The sequence below is a fragment of the Lycium ferocissimum genome, chromosome 7 (genome assembly GCF_029784015.1).
Source record: "Lycium ferocissimum isolate CSIRO_LF1 chromosome 7, AGI_CSIRO_Lferr_CH_V1, whole genome shotgun sequence".
NCBI classification, from domain to species: domain Eukaryota; kingdom Viridiplantae; phylum Streptophyta; class Magnoliopsida; order Solanales; family Solanaceae; genus Lycium; species Lycium ferocissimum.
This window is the reverse complement of record NC_081348.1, coordinates 54,839,110-54,847,440: the sequence shown is the minus strand read 5'-3', so window position 1 is coordinate 54,847,440 and position 8,331 is coordinate 54,839,110.

Below are 8,331 nucleotides of genomic sequence, written 5' to 3'. Positions count from 1 at the left end.
ATAGAGTCCTGCTCAATCTTCTCAAACTTCGTAGCCATAGCAAACCGCTCCTTATAAGAGAGAACCTTTCCATGAAGGCTTCCTCGAACTCAGCCCAAGCAGGAGCCAATGCATTATTATCCCGCTCATGCTCCCATAATTCAAACCAAGCATGAGCAACATCTTACAATTGGTAGGCCGCGAATTCGATGGCTTCAGAACCATGGGCACTCATTTACCGTAGAGCCTTGAAAGTCACATCCATAAAGTATTAAGGTTCATCGTCTTCCCGCGAACCAAAGAACTTGGGCGGATTCAGCCCCAAAAATTGCTTAAGTCTTCCTCTACCACCAAGTGTGGAATCCGCAGCCCCATTTTGATATTGGTCTGCAACAAGGGTGGTAAGCCTCTGGATCGCATTCTGTATCGACCCAATATCAGCCATGCCCGCAGCATCGACAGTTGAAGCAGGTGGTGCTTGGTCCCCATTGTGGTTTCCAACTCTAGCATTAGTCTCAGCAATAGTCTCGTTAATGATTCTAGCAGCTCATCTGCCAGATGATGAATCAGAAGCACCATTACTCCCTTGGTTAGTAGCTCTCGCACGAGTTAAAGACATTTTGTTGAGGCACGAATTAACGAACAAGTCAGAATGATCTTAAGGGAAGTTCAAGCTCTATAGCACAATCTAGAATAAAGAAGAATGAGAAATAACTACAAATGTCATGGTAATCTTTCGATCATGCAGGTGATCAGGCTGCACAAGGAAGACTCCACTAGACACATACACATCCTAGGACACACTAAACCTAGGCTCTGATACCAAGCTTGTCACGATCCAAACCCGACCCTGGACGTAACCAGCTTCCGATGCTATAAACAACATCGAAAACACCTTATCAATCATTTGACATCATGTTCCTTTAACAATATTTCATCATTCGATCCAACAGGTTATAAATAGCTACAAGAACATGGTCACCATTATGAAATAAAATTAGCTGAAGTCTAATATAAATATGTCCTCATAAAACATAGTAACATCCTAAATGAGTCAAACAATGACTTCAACAACTACCCACAGTATTAACATTTATCAATGGAACCTCTAAGAAGATGAATAAAGCATAGTCTAACGGCGGAGCGCAACCCATAAACTAAAAGCAGTAACTAAGATAGGGGTGTCCCATGAATAAGGGTGTGGGCTGTCACGACCCAATTTATGGATCGTGCGGGCACCTACCTTATCGCACCTCGCAGGCAAACCCTTACCTACCAAACCTTTGTTAAAACTCATTTTACAACTTAACAACTGGTAGGAAAGAACATTAAGTAAGAAAACATAAATGACACTTTTTATAATTTAGAAATTACAACTTCCGGGACCTAGTCTAGACATGTACAAGAGCTCCTACAATACAGAGGGATGACCAAAATGAAATGACACAGCTTTTGCCTTTGAAATGAGATATACAAAAGATGTAGGAGGATATCCACCACCGCAACTAACAAAACCTTCAAGCAATAACCTGAAACACACCTACACCCCAAAAGGAACGTAGCAAGAGTAGTATCAGTACACCACACATACCGGTAAGCATCATAGGCCGACTAAGATTAGTTCACACAATATAATATAGAATCAATCAAGATAAACAGATAAGTACAGTAGTAACACCTTTATAAATTCTACACAAGGTAACAGTTCTGTCATAAGCTCACTCAAATTCCTCTACCACTATCACATCAACGTAACAACGAAAAATAAGGACTAACAGGCAACAATCGATTTTCAGCTTAAGAAAGACTTCTAGACCACCTAATCCTCAATAATAAATAAGTCAGGACAATAACCTTCATGTCAACCCATTCCAATTGAAATCACTAAACCTAACCTTTCTTTCAACTATCTGACGGACCCAAAATTTGACGGGCAGACTCAACAGCATACCAACTTAAAATACACATCAGTCAGTAATCATTTATCAAATACGCAATAAGTGTAAGCACAAGCAATGCGACTAACGATAATATTTTTCCCGTGCGTTCCAACCTTAACCATTCTAAGTGGGATCACTTCAACATAACTTCCCTTTATTTATCAAACAAGACCATGAAATTACGTGTAAACACAATAGCTAAACAACAAGGAAAATTAACTATGAAATCACCAGAATGAGTCATGATTCAATGTAATGTAGCCAAGATGAGTATCACCTCTATTACAAGAATATAAATAAGTAAAATGTATTACAACCCGAGTTAGTATCACATCCGTACACACATGCTAATGGTATTATTTTCCCACTAGTCATGACCTGCAGGGGGACCCATGGTGTCCATGTACCGCTCGCTCCAGAACTACCTCAGATCACGAACCTATAACTAGGCCACATCCTTACCCCCTGTCAAATGTGTTTTATAGATATATATATATATATATATATATTTCTGTATCTGATCACAACATGAATCTAAAGGTGCTTCCAGTGTAACCAATAATGTGGAACATGATCAATCAATAAAATTAATGTCAAGGAATCCAAACCTCATGCCTCAATTCAAATAAACTCAAGGAATCAGTTCGACCATAACCAGAAATACAACATGAAGTCAATTACGTTCTAAGTACTAATCACTCTAGTATGTGATATAACAAGATTCTATATTAGCCAACTAATTAGCGAAACAATGCCCATTCTTCAATTAAGTAAACACCAAGAGGATATACACGCTCTACCGCCTCCCTTTGACATAACAACCACACACTTAGTTCAACAACTTCTCTTAATGGCGACAAGCCCACATAATTCCATAATTAATACCAACCTAAATAGTGTCCAACCGAATGCCGTATCCGAAGACCTAATCATGCTTTCTCCCGTCAATTCTATAACATATATATGACTCACCAATCAAAATCTAACTCAAGTAAACCATAACCTACCTTGATACCGAGTAGTTGTCATGAACGTCCATGGAATCTTCTCCTATCTCATTTCCGAACTGGAAGCCTTGCCATAGAATTCTAAGAATTTGACGAATCCGAGAACAAGATTCAAATCAAAGCATACTTAGTAGTCTAGATTCCATAATTAACTAATCTTTAAAAGTCAAATAAGATAACCCTTCCCTTTGGGTTCCCAATTCGAGAAGTCAATTCTCTAAATATTGGGGAATAATTATTCGTGTTTACTTTATTATTCTAGAACAAGAATCTAGGTGAAGTTTTTGAAAATACAATATTTCTGGTCATGCCTACCCATTGCTCTTTCCTAGGGTGGAAACAATGATAAAGAACCCATCTTCATTAACCCTATAAGAAAATCTTAGCAAGGAAGAATTATCTTTTAAGAAAATAGCATGAAGGATGCTTGAAGGTTACCTTTCTCAAGCCTCTAAGTATTCTGTTCAGAAATCCTCCCAGGTGACGGCCTAGAATAAGATTTTGTGGAAAAGTTGAATCAAATCCCGAAATAAGGTTTTTAAGCAGGATCTGGTTAGCGTCGATCGCTTTAGCGGTCTACTTGTCTGCTGGGGCAGACTCGCTGCGGATGTGCCTCAATCGCTAAGGCGAAACGGCTCTACCAGACCCCACACCTTTTAGCTATAACGGACTCGACTATAGTTAAAATTGAACATAAAATTTGCCCATGGACCTATCGTACAACAAATCAATTTGGTTCTTATACACGAGTTGAGTAAAGTCTAATAATGACCAAACGGGTCGTTACATGGGATCGCCAAGAGCCTGGAAGTAGCAAGCTCGCCTAGTCCGCACGCGTGTTACGAACTTGCTCCTCAACGTTACCTGACACACCATAAAAAATAACAATGGTATGCCTGAGTACTGGGTACTCAGTGATCCGGGACAATAGTGAATGTCATAAAATAATATAATAAGTGTCGTTAAAACATTGTCAATGAAAGCAGTATGAAATTCAGAGATAGGATAAATCATCAAACTTAATAACCATTAATGGAAATCATTTAAGAAGAAGTAAATCAACTTTAACTCATTATACCGTTTATTCCATTTAATTCCTTTCAATCCTAAACTCAAAAATATCTACAAGCCACTTATAGACAACAAAGTAAATCACATGCCAATACAGGCCCAAATCAATCGAAAGGAGGGATGACCATTTGAGGTTTCCTAAACTGTATAGAAGCACCACATCAGGGTTATCAACCCACAATGGCTACCCTTCCTCCCAAATAGCTAGGCAAAAACCACACCGGGGTTACGAACCCCCAATGGCCACTCTTCCTTCCGAATGGCTAGGCTAAACCCACTAGGATCTATAGTGACTACCATTCCTCCCGAGTAGCGAGGCCAAACACAAACAATAGAATCATGGCATAATGTTGAATCACAGTCATAGCATGGAAGCCAAATTACTCATTATGGATTATGTTCAACATCCCATTAGTAAGGGTATATCAAGTCATTAGTAGATTTAAAACCCATGTTAAGGTCATTAGATAAGTTTCAATTTCAATAAAATCTATTCATAAGGAAAAACACATGAAATATCCAAGCTTTCCGAAACCAAGTTCAAAGCATCTCTTATAGGGGCAAATCATGTTTAAAGTTCAAAGTTTCATAAATCAGTTCCAATAACCCATCGATAATAAAATCATGAGTATAATATATATAGTAAAATACACCTAAGGTTCCATGAGGGTTTTTCCCTCACGCACATGAACCTTTGGGAAAGAAACTATTTTGTTAAAGGTTGAAGAGTATGTTCGAAAAAGAGACATACCTCAATTCCAGCTATAACGCTACCAAACGGGTTTTCTGAGGTTCAACAATCACTCTACAATTTATTTAGATAAGAAGGATTAGAACTTCACTCCTTTCCGTAGAATTTTCACCCTTTTTGAAAACTAGGGTTTCTAAGCCAATTTCGTGTTCTTGCTTTCATGCAATTCACCCATAGATTCTGATGATATATAAACAATGTATAAACCCCAAACAATCCCCATAACTATACTTGAATTTCATAAACCTAACCCATGATGAATTCCCAACAATTCTCATCTTCAATTGTTCTTGAATCGAATTCTGACAACCTATAGAATAGGTGAGGTTTCTAATGCTAATATTCATTAGATTGAGCTAATAATAATTGGAATTGGTCAAGAATTTACCTTAGATATTTTGGGAAAGCCTTAGGGTTGTTTGCTCTAAAAAAATCATCCTTCAAGGGTTTTCTACGAAGTTGCAATGTCTGATAAATGAAATTTTGAGCTAAGTGTTGAATTTATAGCACGGGGCATTTGGACCACCTGGCTCGCCGAGCGAGTTCCAAAACGAGGACTTAGTCGATTTTTCTTATTTTTTAACTTTTGGACCCTCTACCTCATTGAGCTAGGGCTATGGCGAGCTCTTGTCTCCCCTGTCCATTTCATACTTAGCCAAAATTTTACTTTGTTTTTACTTTGTCGACAACGTTCAGTAAAATGAGCATAACTTCTAGCACAGAACTCCAATTGGTCTGGTCCATATGTGGTTGGAAAGTTATTTCAAAGGGCTACAATTTCATGATTTAAATTTTATCCAATTCTCAACGGATTTTAACGTAAATAGAATGGAATTTTGGTCTGCCGAAAACTTAGTCGATTCTATCTAATCTTACGCACTCCACTATTCATCTTGATTTAATATAACTATATTCACCCATACTCATCTCAATAGGACTTCATATGTCTAAAATTTCACATTAATACTCTTTCAACACATTCACACCTAATCCAAATTTCTGGAGTGTTACAATTCTACCGGAGAAAAATTCAATAAAGGATCTTCTCTGAAGCTCATACAACTCAGGCTTACTTTATTGTTTTCTTGTTTTATATTCTCTGGATTTCATCACTAACTGCACTTATTTGTTACCCACTTATAATAAATCAATTCCCTTGATCAGTTGCATTCATGTTTGTATCATTTCCTGTACCCTTTATCATTTCTGCTGCTGCATTTTGTGTTGTGGCTGTGAGTTGTTTCTTTTGAGCTTCTTCTTCTTCTTGTAGTAATAATGATGTGAAATTTAAATCACCTATCTCTTCTTACTGTTTCTTTTGATTCTGCAAATTCACTTCCTGATTCTCTTTATTTTTTAGGACTTTGTTACAGAGTTTTTGATTGTTGTTTGTTGCTTATTCTATGACAAGGCTGATTTCCTTAGACTCTTTTTTTTTTCACTTGAGTTAACTTCCTCCTCTTCTTTGTCACGTTCTCTGAAGTTATTGTTGCTCCCCTCCAATTCTACTTCATTACATGACCTACTTTTGCTTTGAGAACTTCCTTTGTGTGGACTGCTTGCTCTACTCTTCTGTGATGTTTCCCCTATGTGACTGTTATTACTTGCTGCTTTACTTTCCACAGAAAGTATCTCCTTGTTGTTGCTTTGTTGTTCTCCCCCTTATTAGTTTTACTTCCATCTTGTGTTCCCTGTTGATCGGAGGGCTAACTTCTTCAAGATTCACATTATCATTCTCTCCGTCGTTGCCTAGAATATCAAAGGTATTATGTGTCTCTACCTTTGTCATCCTCTTTATGGTTGTTGTTCTCCTGTACTTTTCCCAGAATTATTCCACTTGAATCTCTTATGTATTTTGTTCTTTCTCCTTTTCATCCATTCTAGTTTAGCCTGCACATTTCCAACAACTTTTCCCTGTTTAGAATCCCTCTTTGAGTAGAAGTAGCACCATTATCATTATTGTTTGCAGCCTCCTTGTTTTCTTTACTCATTTCTTCTCTATATTGTTTCTCCGCCTTCTAGATGTAGTGCCCTGCATTCCTTTTCTCCATGCCCTTGTAATTTACAATGTTTGCAGTACTTAGGAAGATAATTATATTTAATTTTTACCCACTTGACTGCACTTTGCCTGTTACATCGTCTTCTTCTGATACATGTATTCTCTGAGGATGTTCTGCTGACAAATCAATCTCCACTTTAACTTTTGCACACCTAGGTCTGGTATTATTTGCAATGGGCAAATCAACAGTCAAAGGCTTACCCACAGCTGATGCCAAACAGCCTCTCTTCCAAAGAAATTTGGAGGCAATTTTGGGAAGCTTATCCATGCTACTGCGACAGATGTTTCTTCATCAGGCTTAAACTAAGGGCTCCATATTAATGGTCTCATTTGACAATATATTGAATGTACTTTGATGTAATAAGCCGGTGTAGATAACATCTTAATATAGTCCCAAAGAGAGATAACTAATCCATATGTGCCTCGTCTTCACCAGCTATCTGTACATTTACCTTTTACGCCACACTGATCTAGTATTACATCACTCAATTTTTTTATATCAATTATGTCATAGGCAAACTTACCTATGATTGCATATTGTAGTTTTCCTTGATGATCAACAGCTTGACTTCCAAGTAACATGTGGTTCTCCATGTACGAAAACCACTGGCTTTAACAGAACTTGCACAGATGGAGTAGGCAGACCAATATTGGGTTTCAATAGATTCGCAAAGTTCATCCCATTAGGCAAAATCGTAGGACTATTATTGGTAGGGCAGGAAGTTGCTTTCTGCTTATTAGTCCGCATATTAGGCAAACTAACAATATTGTTAAGGTCCGGTTGTCAGGATGCCGATACGGCGATAAGGCATCACCCCATGAGTGTCAGTTCACTCTGTCATCGTCACGAAGTCTAACGAAGATGATTTTTTGGGGGCTAGGGGTTTTTGGCTAGAGCCGTTTTGGTTGATTTGGGTTCTTCTCTTGGGGTTTTGAAAATACATGTTATTTGCTATGTAAAGCTTTAAACCCCCATATTGATTTTATCTTAAAAAAAACCCTTTCCCCCGGGGAAATTTTTAAATACCTTGAATCCCGAACCCCCTTAGCTTTCCTTGAGAGGGTAAATTGACCCACTAAGCTTAAACAAAAGCAATATCGGGGCCCAAATCGCGACAAATAGATCAACTTCCTTACTCCGATATTGACTTTGGTGAATTACCTTCTTTTTCTTTTGAATTTTATATTGATCAATAAAGGGGTTTAAGAAGCCAAACCACTTTCCTATCTCTTTTAAAAATCAGCAATCTTTCCCGGGCATATAAATTTCTTTTGATCTCCCCACTTCCTCCCAAAAAAATATTTCAAACGGCCCCCAACTTTGATTTAAACTCCAGGCCAAGACTTTTTAAATTCTTGATTTGAAAGTCATCTCCTGTAAATGATATCATAAACATACCTACTAGGGTAGTTGTCTTTCCCCCGCCGAAAGTCGAATGAAAGGTATGATCCCCTAGCCCTTAAATCTACCTTTGTTTTTTTTTCCCAGTAAACCCCCTTTAAAACCGTTTTTGATTGTTTTCG